Below are 19,957 nucleotides of genomic sequence, written 5' to 3' on the forward strand. Positions count from 1 at the left end.
ATTGAAAAACATTTCAACATCGTTTTTTTTGTTGTTTTTTTTTACACTTAATGGTTTTAGCTAGTGCTTAATTCAGTCAACTGCTTCCTTAGACTTATAAACTGTGGTTATTATTTACAAACATAAGCTGTTTTGTATATCCTTTGAGAAAATGTGTGAAAGTGAGATAGAAATAGAAGCAACAAGCCTTTTTACCCTTCTCATTTTTAAAGACATATATCCTAAGAACATTCATATCGTGCAGGAAGGGATTTGTTGGACACATAAAAAAATCAAATATAAAAAAATCAAATTTTCTACGGCCATGGAAGAGAAGCAGTGGATAACTGCGGTGGCACTGACTCAGTGTCCTATCTAAGGACGTGTTTGGGGCACGTCCCCTGGGCCCAGGGGTGCTTTCCCCCGCAGGGCGTCAGCGACAGCCCCCAGCAGCGCGAGGCCGCGGTCGGGGGGACCCAGCCCCAGTGGCCAGGATGCGGGGATGGACTCCGCGAGGGGTAACCGAAAACCACACTTCCCAGCGTGCCGCGCGCAGCCCTCGGCGCCCCGCCCCGCCGGCCGCGGCTCTAAAAGGCTGAGGCGAGAGGACGCCAGGCGCCGGCTGGGGCTCCGCGGGGCCGCGCAGGAGAGGCGCGCGTCTGCTGAGTGTTCGGGCGGGACTGGAGCACGCCGCCGGGGGCGGCCGGGAGGCGATGAGGCTCCGGAGCCGGGTGTCGTGGCTGCAGCCTCGGCGGTATCGGGAAGACCGGAGTGGAGGAACGACGACTGAGGTAACCGACACGCGGCTTCCCTCACGCCCCTCTTCCTCCGTGCGATGCCGTCCGCTTACTCCGAGCGCTCCCCCCAACGCAGCCTTTAGTCACGCAGCTCGAAACTCGAGCCCTCAAGCAGCAACCAAAACTCCACAGCTGAGAGGGTTTGGGGCCCGGGCGGCGAGAACTCCCGCTTCTATTGCTTCCCGGTGCTGCTTCTGTCGCCCTCGTTGGCGGGAGGAACGGGATCCTGCTGTTCTCCTCTGGGGAACCCCAGCCTCTGGTTTGGTCAGCCTCGCGGGGGGCTTCTTACCTTAGAACAGAGGGCAGGCAGGTGCTTTGCGGGTCCAGGGCCGGGGCAGGCGCGGGGTTAGCAGCCTGTGGGGGTGGGCGAGAGGGGGCGGGTTCGGGGGCCACGCGGGGACTTGCAGTCCACCTGGGTAGTCCGGGACTCGCTGGCCACCCGGTGTTCGCCGCGCGACCCGGTGCGGGGTCGTCGCCACCGGTTGGCAGTTTGCCTTCAGAAGGTGCCGGCTCCAGCGCTAGGGGTATCTTCTCTGTCGCGGTGGTGCAGACCCTATGGAAGAGTGCCTCCTGGTGTGACACCAGAAACTGCAGGCTGTTTCAAAGCACGTCACAGCTCCTTGTTGTTTGACTCCCAGGGATGACAGCTCTTTATCCCTCAGTTCTGGGTTTATAATTAGCTTGCTGGTTTCTTGAGGGAGAGCGACTTCTCCACCTAGTTTGTATTTACTAACCTGAGCCTCGTCCTTACTGGACTTGCACAGTCCTAGCGTCTCCGGTTTGGAAAGCTTTTTATATTGTTTGTCAGTGTTTATTTGTGATTTTTATGGGAAAGACTTTGCAGTATTTCTTTTAAACTGTTTTGATTGCATTTCTTTAGGTTTGGGCTCTTCCCTTAAGCTAATATTACTTACAACTAACTTCAGGAAAATACTTGGGGAAAAGTCCTTCGAACCAGGTTGATAAATATTTTATCTGTTGGATGAGCTTTTCCCCCTTTGCATTGTCTTTCTCCTATATAAATTGATAATTGCTTGACTCTTGTGTTCATCATCTTTGCTCTCTTCCTCCTTCTCTTTGGTATCCTGCTTCTGCCACAGGGTGGGTACACTTGGGTAAGCTGCTTTTATTGCTGGTGCCTGGAAAGTTCTTCGGAGTTAGTTTTGGCATTAGCTACTGCTTTTCTTCCTACTGCCTCCTGTCACCTTTAGTTTGTCAGTCAATCTGAATGACCCACTTAAAACTTGTTGTCACTTTATACATTACCTTTAAAATACCAAATGATGTAAACTTAAATATAAAAAGAAATCTCAAGATGCAGTATTTAACTCTACACACTTATCATCATTTTCATTTTTTGTGCAGTGCTTGGGATGGACCCTAGGTCCTGTGCGTGCTAGACAAGTGCTCTTCCCACTGAGCTACATCTCTAGCCCTAATTTTTACATTTAAGGCTACTAATTCTTTTTAGCATTTGATTAACATATTGATACTGGTTTTAAAATATATTTTGTAATAATTGCGAATTCTGTAATAGAAAACTCAATTCACACTCAGAAATTCAAATAAAACTTTTCGAGAGGAATGTGGGTGGCTAGGGTTTGGTCCCTAGCACTGAAAAAAAAAAATGAGGGGTAAATAAATCTTGATCCACCACCCTTTTTAAAATTACATTTTATTTTTAGAGCAGTTATAAGTTCACAGCAAAGTTGAGCAGAAATTATAATTTCCCATATGCCTACTGCCACCACAGAAACAACCTTTCCCTAAGTCAGAAGCCCTTATCAGTTGTAACATTTGTTAAAATTGATGAACTTATATTGACATATTATTATCTTCTAAAGTCCATAGTTTACATTGGGTTCACTCTGGGTGTTAGACTTTCTGTGGGTTTTGACAAATGACTTTTGTGTTTTATCAAGAACTTTTGAGAGATGTAGAGAACTAAAATGAGTATTCCCATTTAACAAAAGATTAAAGGAGGGCCTGGGTTATAGCTTAGTGGTGGAGTGCTGGTGTGAGGACTGGATTTGATCCTCAGCACCACATACATACATACATACATACATACATACATACATAAAGGTATTGTGTCCATCTACAACTTAAAAAAAAAAAGATTAAAGAAGGCTACGATTGTAGCTCAGTAGAGCAACCCAGAGGCCCTGTGTTAACCCCCGACACTGTAATTAAAAATAAATAAATAAAGTATTTTAATGTCTTAATTTCAAGTAGCTTCCATGTTTTAAAAATCACTTTTGATTTCTTATTTTGAATTTTCAACACAGAATCATTTATTTTTGTATATTAAGAAGTGTGTGTGGGGGGGGGGGGTGCTGGGACTATAGCTCAGTGGCAGATTGCTTGCCTTGCACGGGAGAGGCACTGGGTTCAATCCTCAGCACTACATATAAATAAGTAAAAAAATAAAGGTCTATTGACAATTAAAAAAATATTTTAAAAACAGTCTGGGGAGTGATATTGGTCAAATGATATTGTTAGGTTGTGTGCATGTATGAATATGTAACTACAAATTCCATCATTATATACAACTAACTGTAATGCACCAATTAGAAATGTGTGTGGGGGGGGGGTAGTAGCCAGGTATGTTATTGAGCATGACTATAATCCCAGCTACTCAGGAGGTTCAGGCAAAAGGATCATAAGTTGAAGGCAAGCAGGGCAATTTAGAGAAATCTTCCCTCAAAATAAAATTTAAAAGTAGGGTTGAAGGTGTCTCTCAGAGATAGAGCACTTGCCTAGAGTATAGGAATTCCTGGATTTGATTCCAATCAAACAAAAAATCCTAAAAAGATGAGGGAAAGGAAATGTTTCATGGAATAACAAAATGTCATTTTTCAGTGCTAAAACTCACTAGCACTATAATCTTTTTAAAAAATTAGGCCTTGTGGATATACAAAATGGTGAGATTCGTGTGATATTTTCTCTCTCTCTCTCTCTCTCTCTCTCTCTCACACACACACACACACACACACACACACACACACACACACGAAATTTAGGTCAGATTTATTCCCTTATCCCTGTCCCTCCTCCTTCCCCTTTGAATCCTCTTTACTCCCCTTTTTTTCTATTTTGATGGATCATCCCCCTTTCTTATTTTGGATTAGCTTCTGCATATCAGATAAAACATTTGGGCTTTGACTTTCTGGGTCTTTTTTTTATTCTATTTAGTATGGTGGTCTTCAGTTCCATCCATTTAACAAATTATGACTAATACTCTATTGTATATGTTTACCACATTTTCTTTATCTGTTCATCTGTTGAAGGGACATTGTTTGGTTCCTTAGCTTGGCTATTGTGAGTTGTGTTGCTATAAACATTGCTGTGGGTGCATCCCTATAGTATGCTGATTTTAGGCCTTTTGGTCTAGCTGGGTCATGTGGTTCCATCTTAGTTTTTTGAGGAATCTCCATACTAGCATAATAATACTTCCTGGGGAAAAATGTGTTTTATGTTAACCAGTGAAGCAAGAGGAAATCAAATATTTTAAATTTATTAACTTTTGTTTACTCGTGTCAAGATATGTCTACAATAAAATATGATCCATTAGATTTTTTTTTAAAGTCTATTTTCTCTATTCTGAGGGGCTTTACTGGAAATGTTGATACCACCGGTTACCAGTGTCCAGAGTTCTGCTTCCTCACATGTTGGAGTATAATGTTCCAGAAGCACATGAGGCAAGCATATAAAGCAGGATTTATTTAAAAAGGGGTAAAAAAGCTCGAGCTTGCAATAAAGACTCTTGTGTGATTGCATCGGATTCGGCTTCTGCAGCTCTATTGGGGTCCCATGAATCTAGCATTACACTTTTATCCTGCTTGTGATGGGGGATGCAAGTGGGTTTGGAAAAAGTGGAAAACGTGGGCCATTGGGACAGGGGAAGAGTGATCCAGGTCATAAAGGCCTAGGGTGAATTGATTAGCACCTCCCTATCTGCTTGGGAGCTGCTTCATTAATAGTTCTGTAGGATGGGCCGGGACATTGGGAACCTTAACATTTCAATCTCCCAGGTGTAGTTTCTGATTTCCCAAACTCAGATCGGACTCTATTTTCTTTATTAGACTCCATGTCAGACCCAATTTATCAGGTGATTATTTCACTGTTTGGGTTAAGGCTGTCATACCCCAATCATTTCTCACACATGCATTGTCTCACACATGAGCTTTTGGAGGCCACCTCACATCCAAACCATAACAGATTGTACCCAGGTTTTATCAATTTTGAGTAGAGCTACTATAAATTTTTATATACAAGTTTTTATGCAAACCTAAATTTTCATTTAAGTTAATTGCCAAGAGTCTGATTTTTTAAAAAATGGATGTTCACCTCTTATTGTAATATCATTTGTTGAAAGAATTCTTTACCCCATTGAATTGCTTTGGACTTTGTAAAAAATCAGTTAGCCATATTTCATTAGGTCTATTTCAGAATTTTCCCTTCTGAGTAATTGGTATATCTCTGCTTATCATTCTTATCTTGTCTTTTTTTAAAAAATAAGCTTTTTTAATTTTAAAATAGTTTGTTCCTCTATGCTAGGAAAGCGTTCTACAACTGAGCTACACCCCCAGCCCATATTTTAGAATGATTTTAGAATTAGAGAAAAATTGTGAAGCTAGCACAGAGAATTGCCATTTACCCCCTCAACTACTTTTCTGCTAGTATTAACATCTTACATTAGATGATACATTTGTACCAATTAAGGAGCTAATACTAATGCATTTTTATTAACTAAAGGCCACTTTTTAATTTATATATGACAGCTGAATGCATTACAATTCTTATTACACATAGAGCACAATTTTTCATATCTCTGCTTGTATACAAAGTATATTCGAAACAATTCATGTCTTCATACATGTACTTTGAATAATAATGACCATCACATTACACCATCATTTCTAATCCCATTCCATTCCCCTCCAACCTGTCTGCCCTATCTAGAGTTTGTCTATTCCTCCCCTGCTCCCTTTCCCTATCCCACTAGGGATCATCCTCCTTATATCAGTGAAAACTTTTGGCATTTGGTTTTCTGGGATTGACTAACTTCATTTAGCATCATCTTCTCTATCTCTATCCATTTACCTGCAGATGCCGTGATTTTATTCTCTTTTATTGCTGAGTAATATTCCATTGTGTGTATATATATACCACATTTTTTAAAATCCGGCCATCTATTGAAAGGTATCTGGGTTGGTTCTACAGTTTAGCTATTGTGAATTGTGCTGCTATAAACATTGATGTGGCTGTGTCTCTGGAGTATGCTGTTTTTAAGTTAGTTGTCATTTCTCTTTGGATTCCTCTTGACTCTCAATATATCAGATTTTCCCTTGTTTTTCATCACCTTGTCAGATATTTTATAGAGTGCCTCTTAAATGGGATTTGTCTGATTTTTTCTCATGATTGGACTGCAGTTATGCACTTTGCAGAGGTTGATACCATAGAGATAAAATGCCATTCTCATCACATTATATTAAATCAAGGCTACATATTGTCAGTGTGACATACTAATGTTAATGCTAACCTTAATCACTTGTCTGTGGTAGTGCTTGTCAAGTTTCTTCACTATAAAGTTAGTCTTTTTTCTGCTTCTTTTCATATTGTATTCCTTAGAAGAATGTCATAATATGCAGACCACATCTCAAGTGTTAAGTATCTACATAATTTACTTGGAATCCTGCTTTTTCTCCCTGTGATGCTATGAATTAAACCCAGGTCCTCATTCATGTCAGGCCAGTGTTCTACTACTGAGCTACACCCTTGAGATTCTTTTTCATGGGAAATTTGTTCTTTCCTATTTATTTACTAATTCCATCATTTATTTATACCAGTATGGCATGGAGTAAATTATATTTCTCTTATACTTTGGTAACCCAATACTATTATATTTATGTTGCTGAAAGCATAAATGTTGTTTTAAAATCAGGTGTGATTTCTTACATTTTATTCTGTTTTAAAATTATTATTTATTTATTTATACCAGAGATTGAACCCAGGGGTGCTTAACCACTGAAACACACCCTCAGCCCTTTTTAAAAATTTATTTATCTATTTATTTATTTGTTGTAGTTGGACACAATACCTTTATTTATTTATTTATATGTAGTGCTGATGATAAAACCCAGGGACTCGCACATGTGATGTTGTGAACCACAACCCTAGCCCCTATATTTTGTTTTGAGACAGGGTTTGCGTTGCTTAGAGCCTCACTAAGTTGCTGGGGCTGGTTTTGAACTCTCTATTCTCCTTTCTTAGCCTCCTGAGATACTGGAATTATAGGCGTGCACCACCTTGCCCAGCTTAAAATTGTTTTATGTATTTTGGTTACTTTCTATTGTAAATTTTAGACTTAGCTCATCTATATCTAAGAAAATTTTTTTTGTGATTTTGGTTGTAATTGTTTTAGATCAGAACTTCAGTTTTCAGAAAATTAACGTTTATTATGTTTTCTAATAGGCTATGAACCTGTAGATGTCCATTTATTTAGTTTTCTCTGATTTCTTTTAACAATACTTTTCAACATACAGGTTCTATATGTCTTGTTAGATTTATACCTGTATGTTTTATTTTCTTGAACCACTGGAAATGGTGAATTTTTAAATTTCAGTTTTCAATTATGCAATTTAAGCATATAGAAATATAATAGTTTTGTATGTTTTCCTTGTATTTTATGACCTATCTAAATTTATTAGTTCTCTTGTGTTCCTTGGGAATGTTTTACATAGATAATTATGTCTACAAAAAGGTACAATTTTAATTCTTTCCAATGTGTGCTTTTTTCTTCTTTTTATGCATTGTTGTCTGGAGAGATCTTACATTTTTTATGTGGTATTTTTCTTCTTCAATATGTTGTTATCAGTGTGTTGTTATAGTTGTGTAGTTATGGTTGATATGGGTTTAATATGCTGTGAATAGATGTTATTTATTTTTAATATTGAAGCAGCCATGCAGTCTTAGGATAAACTCTCTTGGTTATTGTGATAATTGTCTATATTCTGCTGAATTATATTTGCTAGTATTTTTAATACTTTGTTTACCTCTTTAGTAGAGGTAACATCATTAGTTTTTTGTATGCATAAGTTTCAAAGCTGCAAATGACATGATTTTATGGCTAAATAATACTTCATTATGTATATGTACCACATTTTCTTTGTCCACTCAACTGTTGATGGGCACCTTGGCTGGTTCCTTATCTTAGGTATTGAGAATAGTGCAGTTATCTCTTTGGTATGTTGACTTCATTTCCTTCAGGTATATACTCAGATGTGGAATAGCTGGATTATATGATTAAATCTACTTTCCTTTTTTTTAACTTAAAACAATTTATTTTTAGTTATTTGGGAACCTCCATACTGTCCTTCATAATGGATCCACTCACTACATTTCCACCATTTTCTCCATGCCTTTGCTAGCATATTATTTTTTGTGTTTTTGATAATAGCTCTTACAACTGGGGTGAGGGAATATCTCATTATGCTTTTCCCCCCTTCTTTATTTCATTGTAGTTTTGATTTTCGTTTTCCTGATGGCTAGTGAACATTTTTTCTTTATTTGTTGTCCATCTGTATTCTTTTTTTTTTTATTATTGATAGACCTTTATTTTATTATATGTGGTGCTGAGAATTGAACCCAGTGCCTCACACATACTAGGTAAGTGCACTACTGCTGAGCCATAGTCACAGCCACTCTATCTGTATTCTTTAGAGAATTGTCTGCTTAGATCATTTTCTATTTTTAATTGAATTATTTGAGTTTTTCTTGTTAAACATTTTTTATATTCCTTATATGTTCTGGTTTTCCTTTTTCTTTTTTTGGCGGGGTGGGTGGTTGCTGGAGATTGAACTCAGGAGCACTTGGCTACTAAACCACATCCACAGCCCTATTTTACATTTTACTTAGAGACAGGGTCTCATTGAGTTGTTTAGCACCTTGCTTTTGCTGAGGCTGGCTTCAAATTCAAGATCCTCCTGTCTCATCCTCCTTAGCCGCTGGGATTACAGGCATACACCCCTACTCCCGGCTCTATATTCTAGATATTAATATTAACCCTTCCTCAGATGAATAGTTACCAAATATCTTCACCCATTTTGTACGTAGTATCTTCACTCTGTTGAGTGTTTTAGGTCTTATAGTTAGGTCTTTGATCAATTTTGAATTGACTTTTTTAAAGTTTTTTAGTCCTAGGAATTGAACCCATTGGTGTGTACCATTGAGCTGTGTCTCCTGCCAATAATAATAATAATAATAATAATTATTATTATTATTATTATTATTTAATTAATAATAAGACAGGATCTTGCTCAGTAGCCCAGGCAGACCTTGAACTTGAAGTCCTCTTGCCTCAACCTCCTGAGTAGCTGGGAATAAAGTGTGTAGCATCATGCCCAACTTAAGTTCACTTTTGTACAAGGTGAGAGATAGGGATCAAATTTTAGTCTTCTATGTATGGATATCAATTATTGAAGAGGCTGGCATTTCTCTGGCACATTTTTGTCACTTTTGTAAAGAAGCAGTTGGGTATAGGTGTGTGTGTGTGTGTGTGTGTGTGTGTGTGTGTGTGTTGGAATCTCTGTTCTGTTGGCCCTTGTGTCTAATTTTATGCTACTGTATTGTTTGAGTTATTATGGTTCTGTAGTATACCTCTTTCTAATCAGGTATTGTGATTCCTTCAGCTTTGTTCTTTTTGCTTAAGATTTTTTGACTATTTAGGGTCTTTTTGCTTCCATATGAATTTTAGGATTATTTTTTCTGGTTGTATGAAGAATGTCATGGGTATTTAATGGGCATTGTGTAAAATCTTAACTATTTACCACCCCATGAATGTGGAAAGTCTTTCCATCTTTTTGTGTCTTTAATTTGTTTCATCAGTGTTTTGTGATTTTCATTGTAGAGATCTTTCACTTCTTTGGTTAAGTTTATTCATGTATGTATATGTGTGTGTATGTGTATCTTTATACAGAGACCCGTATATATGTATATATAATATTTTATATGTAATAATTTAGATATATAAATAATAATTTATAAGATAAAATAACTTACATATAAATATAAAAATACAATATATATGCATATATACATATATGTATATACAAATATGTTAGCTATTATAAGTGGGATTGCTTTCATGATTTCTTTCTTAGCAAATTCATTTTGAAAAGCTACTGATTTTGTTTTCCTCTTTGTTGGAGATTTAAATCCAGAGCCTTGCACATGCTAGGCAAGCATTCTACCATTGAGCTACATTCCCAGCCAAACCTACAGATTTTTGTATGTTGATTTTTTATCCTGCTACTTAACTGAACTGTTAGTTCTAATAATTTTTTGGTGAACTCTTTTTAGATTTTTCTGGGATAGTTTGACTTCTTCCTCTACTATTGGATTACCTTTTGTTTCTGTACTTGGGTAATTGCTTTGTCTAAAACTTTCGGTACTATATTGAATAATAGTGGTGAGAGAGTGGACACCCTTGTTTTCATCTTGATCTTAGAGGAAATGTTTTCAGCTTTTCCCCATAAAGTATGATGTTGGCTATGGGTTTGCCATATACAGCTGCCTCTGTGTGTGTGTGTGTGTGTGTGTGTGTGTGTGTGTGTGTGTGTGTGTGTGTGTGAGAGAGAGAGAGAGAGAGAGAGAGAGAGAGAGATACTGGGGACTTAACCCAGGGCCTCATAGATGCCACTCAAGCACTCTACCATTGATCTGCATTCATAGCCCACTATACAATCCTTCCATATCTAATTGTTCAGGTCTTTTAGCATGAAGGGATGTTGAATTTTATCAAATGCTTTCTTGGCTTCTATCAAGGTTTTTATTCTTCATTCTGTTGAAGTGGTGTATTATGTTTATTGATTTGCAGTGTTGAACCATCCTTGTGTCTCAGGTATTATGATTTGTATTTTCAATGTTTCTCAAAGGATCATGTATTGAAGGCTTGGCTCCCAGTTGACAATGTTGTTGGGAAGTAATAGAAACTTTAATAGATGGAGCCTCGTTCCTTGGAAGAGATGGGTCATTGAGGGCATGCCTTTGAAGGGTATATTTTGTCCCTGGATACTTCCTCTCTCTTTGCTTCCTGCTAGGATGGAATGAACAGCCTTCTCTGCCACATACTTCCACTACCATGATATTCTTTGTTTCAGGTCCAAGACAAGGAGCCAGCCAAACTTGTACAGAAATCTTTGAAACTGTGAGCCAAAATAAATCTTTTCTCTTTAATTTGATTTTCTTAAGTGTTTTGTCAAAGTGATGGAAAGCTGACTAACTGGAATAAAACAAGCTTGGTCATGGTAAATGGTATTTTTGATGTGCTGTTGAATTCTATTTGCTGGTGTTTTATTGAGTTTTTTCATCTGTGTCGCTCAGAAGTATTATTCTGTAATTGTTTTGTTTTTTGGTTTTGTCCTTGTCTGATTTTGGTAATTGGGTAATGCTGTCCCTTAAATAATGAGTTTGGAAGTGTGTTCTCTCTGAATTCCATGGAATAGTTTGAGAAAAATTAGCGTTAGTTTTTCTTTACAGTCTTTGGTAAAATTCATCAGCAAAGTCATCTGGTCCTGCATTGCTTTTCTTTGTTGGGAGACTTTGTGTGTGTGTGATGCTGGGGCTTGAACCCAGCGTCTCATATACACATCAGTGTCAGGCAAGCAAGTGTTCTACCACTGAACTACACTCCTAGTCCCCAGATATAACAGTGTTTGTTTTGTAACAATACTATTGTTGGGTATATAAATCAAATAGTCATTATATCCTCTTTTAAAATTGATCCCCTGACCATTATGAAGTGACTTACCATTTATATTGAAGTTTATTCTGTCAGTTATCAGATATCAATATAGCTATTCTGCCATTTGCTTCGGATATTACCTTTACATTCTTTTAATCAGTATCTTTACTAGAAATTTGTTTCTTATAGGAAGCGTATTTTTTTAATCCATTTAGCTAGTCTGAATCTTTTGTGTATGTGTGTGTGGTATTGGAGATTGAACCCAAGTCTTAGTACATGCTACACTAATGCTTTATCACTGAGCTGCATCCCCAAGCTCTTAATTTTGAACCAGAAATGTGAACTTTAAACACTTGTTATTAGTTGATGGCTATTAGAATATCTATGAATGCCTTTGTCAGATAAAATATTAGACCTAACACATGTTTTAGTTAGTTAGGGCCTTAGCTTTTCATCAATGCACCAAAATACACAGCATGGACAACTTAGAGGAGGAAGAGTTTATTTTGGCTCATAGCTTCAGAGGTTCAGCCTGTGTTGGCAGACTTTATTCCTGTGGACCTGAGGTGAGGCAGAACATCATGACAGAAGGGCATGGCAGAGGAAAGCTGCTTATGGCATCCAGGAAGGGGGGGGAGGAGAGAGAGAGAGAGAGAGAGAGAGAGAGAGAGAGAGAGAGAGAGAGAGAGAGCAGGCAGAGCCAGGGGAACAAGATATAATTCCCAAGAGCATGTCCCACTAATCTACCTCCTTCAGCCATGACACACCTGCCTAGTTAACCACCTAATTTATCCATTCAAATTACTAATAGATCAAATTAATTAATCTACTGATTAGTTTATAGCTCCCATAATTGAATCATTTAATCTGAACATTCTGGCATTTTCACATGACCTTTTGGGGTGGATACCTCATATCCAAACCATAGCTTTACTTCACTGTAATAAAATACCCAAGAGGATCCACTTATAAGAGGAAATACATATTTCGACTCATAGTTTTATCTGTGGTTCACTTGGTCCTGTTGCTTTTGGGCCTGTGAAGAGGCAGTTAATCATGGTGAAAGAGCATAATAGAGGAAGCCCTTCACCTCATGGTAGCCTGGAAGCAAAAGGGAGAAAGGAAGGACTGGGGTCCTGATATCCATTTTAAGAGCATGCCCCAAGTAACCTAACTTCCTCCCAGTAGGGACCCACCTTTGAAAGGTTTCATCACTTCTCAGTAGTGCCACAGGCTGTTGGCCAAGTCTTTAAGGGCCTTTGGGTAAACATGCAAGATCCAAACTGTAGCACTATCTATGGTGTGTAAAAAATTACACAAAACTTAGTGTGACTTAATGCACAATTAATATCTCCAACTTTCTGTGGGCCAGCATTCTTGGTATAGTTTAGTTGTTTTTTATGCTTAGTGTTTCATAAATCTGTAGTGAAGTGTTAGGCTGCATTTCGATGTTGATGCTCAACTATGGGAAAATCTTCTTTGACACTCATTCCAGTCATTGGTAGAATTTATTTCTTCAGAGCTGAATGAATGAGTCCTTAACTTTTTACTAAGGTAGAGGCCTCCTTCAGGTCCTGGGAATGCCTGTAGTTTACTGCTTATATGGCTCTCCACATAGTAGTTCGCTTTTTGAGGCCTGCCAGAGAGCCTCTCACTCTAGTCTGCTCATACAGCGATTATATAATGTAGTATAACTGTTATGGTTTGGATATGAGGTATCTCCCCAAAAGCTTATGTAACAATGCAGGAATGTTCAGAGGTGAAATGATCAGATTATCAAAGCTATAACCTAATCAATGGGTTGATCCACTTGAAGGATTAATAATTTGAACAGAGTACTAGGTAATAATTGTAGGCAGGTGAGATATAGCTGGAAGTAGTAGATCACTGAGGGGGTGTGTCCTGGGAATTTTATTTTGTCCCTAGTGCTTTTCTCTCTTTTCCTACTCCCTTTCTCTTTCTTGGCTGCCATGAACAGAGCCACTTTTCTTTGTTACACCCTTCTGTCATTATGTTCTGCCACTTCTTGGGCCTACAGCAATGGAGCTGGCCCACCAAGAACTGAACCTGTGAACCCAAAATAAACCTTTCCTCCTCTAAGTTGTTCTTGTCAGGTATTTCAGACACAGCAGTGAAAAGGTGACTAATACAATAATTAAGAGCATGATATTTCATCACTTTCCCATATTCCACTAATTAGAAGCAAGTCATAGGTTCTTCCTGCATGTCCCAGGATTACATGAAGACATGACTCATTGGGGTCTACCACAAAAACTTTAAGAACTACAGTCTGTAATTTAGCATAGACCATTTTGATTTCTTCAAAAGCTGGAAATTGAGAGATTAACAATAAAGAAGCTGATGCAACTAAAGTTTTGGTTAAAGTATTTATAATTTTCTGAAGTTTCATAATATCTAAAGTTTTCCACTCTAATAATATCAATATTTGTACCATGATTTATAGATTATATGCATCTGTAAACATATTATTGCATTTCAAGTAATTCTTAGGATAATCCTGTGAATGGGTAGGTATCTTTGCTTATAGATGAAAAAACTGAGGATTAGATAAAGCCTTCAAAAATGATCACACCAACCCATAAGTGGTTGAATAGTTGCTTTGTTTTTGTCACCAAAATAGAATTAAGGCATAGTACTGCTGATCTTGTGAATACTCATTAAACATACTTTGGTGATAAGGTAAGTTTGATTTTACACGTGAATACTAATACATTTTACATAGGAATAAAATGAAGTCTTTATATTATAATGTAGCAATTTCTAACACCTGGCCACTTAATATCACTGATCCTCAAGATATTCCTGCAAGTGGTATTTCCATTTCACAGAAAAGATAACTGAGGTTTAAGCAGGTAGTCAGTTGCCCAGGGTTAGATAGTTAGTAAGTGGTAAAACCATGGTCTGACCTCAGAATCTAGGATGAACCTTATTGAATCAAAACAGCCATCTGTTTTGTTTTTTTTTCCTTGCATCCCTGAGCAATTTCTAAACTTAAAATTTTTAGTTCATGGTCTTTCCCTTTGAAGATGATGCTTTCCACATCTCAAAGTCATGTGCTTTTGAATTCTCTCTCTCTCTCTCTCTCTCTCTCTCTCTCTCTCTCTCTCTCTCTCTCTTTGTGGTGCTGGGGATTGAACCCAGGGATTTGTGCATGTGAGACAAGCACTCTACCAAATGAGCTATATTCCCAGCCCTTGAATTCTTTTATTAAATTTGTGTGTGTGTGTGGTGCTGAGATCAAACCCAGGGCCTCATGCCTTTTAGCATAAAAACTTCAATGTTACTGTTTTAGTAATGATTGATATGGTTATTTTATATATAGTTTTAATTATAGTTACTAATTTAAGGTTTTTTTTCTTTTGGTTTGTCTTCCTCTTTTTTTCCAATCTCAGCAAACCATACAATGGCAATTGAGTAAATTTTGGAAAATGTTTGAAGTTTAGTGGCTGCATCTATTGTCTGTCTTCTTAAAAAAAAAGTAAAAGATAAATGAGAAGAGAGCTATATTAAAAGAATGTTGCAAATGGCTTCAGAATCTATGAATGGGAAGCAAACTAAGAATCACTTCACTAAGGGGAAAAGGCAGCAGCACCAGCAAATGAAGAATAGATCTTCAATTAGTGATTGTGATGGAGAAGACTCCTTTATCTTTGAAGCAAATGAAGCTTGGAGAGATTTTCATGGTTCTCTCCTTCAATTTTATGAAAATGGAGACTCTGTGATGTAACACTAAAGGTGAGACTGCCTTTGTTCTTTCTTTACTCAACCTTTTTGTTGCATTCTGAAAAATGAGGGTTTCTATAATTGTACAAGGCAGACTTTTGGTTCTATACTTATATGTTATGAGTAGAATGATTTTAATCTCAGTCATTTTTTAAAATTGAAGTAAAAAGGCCATAAGGGAGTGTAAATGAAGAAAGCATAAAGATGAAATTATTATTTTAATTTAACATTTATATTCATTAATCTTAGTTAATTTACTTGCTGAGAGTTCTGGAACCTTAGAATAGCAAATAGTTATTGGTGAAATTAATATTTTCCAGATAAGCTTTTTTTTTTTTTTAAGTAGTGCTGGGAATTGAACCAGGGGTACTCCACCACTGAGCTATATCCCCAGTTCCTTTTATTTTCAGACAGGCTTGCCTTGAACTTGCTATCTTCCTACCTCAACCAACCAAGTCACTGGAATTACAGGCATGTGCCACTGTCCCTGGTTACCAGATGAACTTTTTTTTTAATATTTATTTTTTAGTTTTAAGAGGACACAATATCTTTATTTTACATTTTATATGGTACTGACGATTGACTCAGTGCCTCAAGCATGGCAGGCGAGCACTCCACCACTGAGCCACAACTCCAGCCCCACCAGATGAACTTTTAATTTGTGAATTTTGAAGATCTTGATTTTTTTTTTACTTGATTAAAAGTCAGTTCTTCGGCCATCAGTACCCTGTGTACATGTATAATTGTATGAATGGTGTGATTCTGCATTGTGTACAACCAGAGGAATGAGAAGTTGTGCTCCATTTGTATACAATGTGTCAAAATGCATTCTGCTGTCATTTATAACTAATTGGAACAAATTATTTTTTAAAAAGTCACTTCTTGGTTGTTCACTGAGCTGCACTACACTGTATGTTCCTATTCTAATAATTTAACCTCTACTTTACTCTTAACATCATCTGCTAAGTGAAATTAACTCTTTCTGATAATGAAATAGAGTTTATTTAGACTTTGATGAAGAATCTTGAGTGACTTTTAAGTCTATGTTCTATAGGATCATGTTGTTTTGCTAAATAGTCTTAATAAAATTAGGAAAGTGATAAAGCATTATGTTTGGATTGTTTCCTGTTACACATGTCATAATTTTGTTTTGTTTTTTTTTCAGTGCTGGGAAATCTTACCCAGGACCTCATGCATGATAGGCAATTGCTTTACTAGTCAGCTATACCCTTAGACCCCCTTCATTACACATTTAAAGTACTTAATTATTCTTATCTCTGTCTGATATTAATTTTTGCTTGATGATTCATGTATATCCAAGTAGCATTTTCTATGTGAGATATACCACTTTGAGATCTTTTAGATTTTGCTTTCTGCTCCTGATCACACAAGTTGTTAGAACTCAGAGTGTTATAGTAATTAGTTGAGTATAATTTGAATCAGATCAAATTTCAGCAAAAATCCATAAACTGAGAATACAAGCTTTGAGTTTCAGGCTCAGAATATGAAGGAATGTAATGTTACACTGTGGATATAACTGATCTATAGTCTTTTTTCCTTAGGTTCTCAGTGTCCCTAAATATTTCTAGGTTCAAAGATAAAGAGAAGAAAAAAATTAGATAATTCTACTAGTTCTATATAAAATTTAATTATATATATATTTTAATGGAGGAAAATTCAAACTTTTTATTTTTTATTTCTTTTTAGCTGTCAATGGACCTTTATTTTATTTATTTACATGCAGTGCTGAGAATTGAACCCAGTACCTCATAACATGCTGGGGAAGTGCTTTACTACCCAGCCATAAGCCCAGCCCCATTTAAGCTTTTTGATCCACATGATACATTATGTTTATTCTCATGTCATTTTTCTGATTTTCAACTCTAATGTGAAATTCAGTAACCTACACTGGCTTTGGCAAAAATAAAAGAATCAAAATAGATTATTTGAATATAATCAGTTATTAGTTCAACATATCTGTGATTGCATGGAAACATTTAAATAAAATATTGATTTTTTTTAAAAATATCTTTTTAAATTGGGCTTTAGAATAATCTTTTTCTGGTTGTAGGATTGAATTCAGGAGGGCTCTACCATTGAGCTATGTTCCCACCCCTTTTTATTTATTTTGAGACAGAGTCTCACTAAGTTTCCAAGGCTGGTCCTGAATTTGAGATTCTTCTGCCTCAGCCTCTTGAATTATTGGTGTACAGGTGTACACCACTTCACCCAGCTTGGTTTTAGAATAGTCTTACAAATTACTGTACATAAACTTTTTAGTGAAAAATAAGGAATAGCAGTTTAGGAGACAGTTGGGTAGTAGAGTCAGTGATAGGCTAACATGTATACTTCAGGAGAATCTAGTGGAAGACTTGAGTATACTGTATTTGAAGTAGTGACAGAAGTTATTTAGAAATGAGAAATGCTTCACTAGAGATTGACCATCATTTTTATATCCACAGCTGCAAAATTAGAAGTATTATTAGATTTCTGTGAGAAATAAATGAATTAATGTATGTAGAGTATTTACAACAGTTCTTAGCATACATTTAATAATACCAGTTATTATTATGATCATTTTTTATATATAATTAATTATTTCGAGAGTATTAAGTAATTCTGCTGTTGCTCAGTCTGTTCCTATTCATTAGAAAAAAAGAATTACAGTTTAATTATTCAACAGGTCTGTTGTTTTACTTTTTTCTTAATTCTAATGTAAATTATACTGTATTTTCCTTGAGGGAATTAAGCTTGTAACTGACCAGGTAAGAATAAGTACTCTGAAATTCAGAGTGCAGGGAAACAAAATAAAATGGATGAAATTATTAACTCATAACTCCTGACCCGAAAGCAGGAGTCCTCAACCCATAGGTCATGTAATTTATAAAACTTAGAAATTTATTTCCCACAGTTCTGAAGGCTGGAAAGTCCAAGATGAAGCCACATTAATGTCTAGTGAGGCCTATTCTCTTTGCTTCCAAGATGACCTCGTGCTGCTGCACCTCTTATGGGGATGAATGCTCTGTCTTCACATAGTGGAAGGCAGAAGGGTGGAAAGGGCCTAACTTAGTTTCCTCTGGCCCCTTTGTTGACACTGATCCATTCTTGACTGCAGAGCCCTTATCATCTTATCACTTTCCCAAAGGTCCCACCTCTTAATACTACCACAATGGGGATTATTAAGTTTTAATACATGAATACTGGGGATCTTTCAGACCTCAGCACAGATACAATCTAATAAAATAGAAATAATAATGTAATGTAAAGTGATCCTGTTTTTAACATTTAAGCATTAACTGTTAAGAAGTCCTTAAAAATGTTAAGTTTTTAGTGTTCTGTGTTAATTGATAATCACCTTTACTTTTGTCCATTCATTTATTAAATAAGTATTTTTAACTTTTCATTTCTCTCAAAAGGGGATATTTAAATATTTCTAGGTCCTTATTTATTTGACATTCAAATGCTACCTAAATTGCTGTCTTTATTAAGGATAAAGTTTTGAGAAAAAGGAAAAAGTTGTTTTATTGCTTTGCTAGCAAAGGAGAAACAGAGGGGGCTCCTGTCCTTGAGCCTGTGAAGGGCTTGAGACAGGAAAAGGTGTTTTTAGAGTCCCTTGTCCAGTTGGAGTTGGTCAGGGGAGTTGCTGAATGCCAGGACTGGCCAGAGGTCTCCCTGATTGACATCAGGAGGAACAGGGAGATTTTAAAGGAGCTCTTCAAAGGCTTGCCCTGACAGTGGGGTCCCTGAGCACCCTGATGATGTGCTAGGATTCACTTGTTAATTTGGGAGATATTCACTTCCTAGATCCTCTGGCAGATATCTCCTTCCAGTGGAGCACAGATAACTCAGGGTAATCTTGTTCCTTACCCCTAGGTTAGGGAGGGGGAGAGGGAGAAAAGGAGAAGGAAAACATGTCCCTTTTAAAAATAAGCCTCAGAATTATATTCAAAAGGTGAAGTGGACCACTGTTACTTTATCAAGGTTATTTCCTGCCTTTATTTCCATGTGGATAGCAGGTAATTTGCTGAGCAATGTGGCATATCCTGTCCACTTAGGCCAGGCAAGGCAGCAGGTAAATTGCTTTTTGGCAAAGAAAGCATATTGGGGTTAGCATAGTGGGCCCATTTCATAGAATTATTCTAATTTGTCTGTCCCTTAACAATTTGAGCTTCATGAGAATCCTGCAGATACCTCAGTAATCTTTCAATTCTACAAACTAGGAAACTGTTCAGAGTGTAAGTCACATACACATATAGATTCAAATATGACTTCTTTCATATGCTGGGTTCTTTCCCAGAACCAAGGAAACCTTGGTAAACCTAGTGAGTTAAAACTTCCCTGGTGCTTTTTAATACAGTTTTTTAATTGTTTATTGGCAGTGTTGGGGATTGAATCCAGGGCCTTACATATGCTAGGCAAGTGCTCTACTACTGAACTACACCCCCAGCTCTTTTATTTTATTTCAAGAACTTGCAGTCCTCCTGCCTCAGCCTTCAGAGTAGCTGGGATTACAGGCATGTACCACCATGCCCAGCTGATACAATTTTATTTTACTTACTTATTTTTTTGGTACCAGGAATTGAAAACAGGGAAATCAACTACTGAGTCACATCCCCAGAGCTTTTTGTATTTTATTTAGAGATAGAGTCTCACTGAGTTACTCAGGGTCTCACTAAATTGCTGAGGCTGG

At 37.1% G+C, this 19,957-nt stretch overlaps 1 protein-coding gene across 2 annotated transcripts in view; it reads left to right on the forward strand.

The window, feature by feature from the left end:
• The first annotated feature begins 583 nt into the window (after positions 1–583).
• The window catches only part of LOC144366766 (estradiol 17-beta-dehydrogenase 11-like), a 92,566-nt gene continuing 73,192 nt past the window's right edge, over positions 584–19,957 (forward strand). The window contains exons 1-2 of one of the 2 annotated variants that reach the window (XM_078021573.1): positions 584–770; positions 14,937–15,279. The gene's annotated coding sequence lies outside the window, so the exon portion shown is untranslated. Of the gene's footprint in view, positions 771–10,969; positions 10,987–14,936; positions 15,280–19,957 lie in introns of those variants that run through there. The other variant, XM_078021574.1, reaches the window with a different exon arrangement.

Source organism: Ictidomys tridecemlineatus, chromosome 9, assembly GCF_052094955.1.
Source record: "Ictidomys tridecemlineatus isolate mIctTri1 chromosome 9, mIctTri1.hap1, whole genome shotgun sequence".
Classification (NCBI taxonomy): domain Eukaryota; kingdom Metazoa; phylum Chordata; class Mammalia; order Rodentia; family Sciuridae; genus Ictidomys; species Ictidomys tridecemlineatus.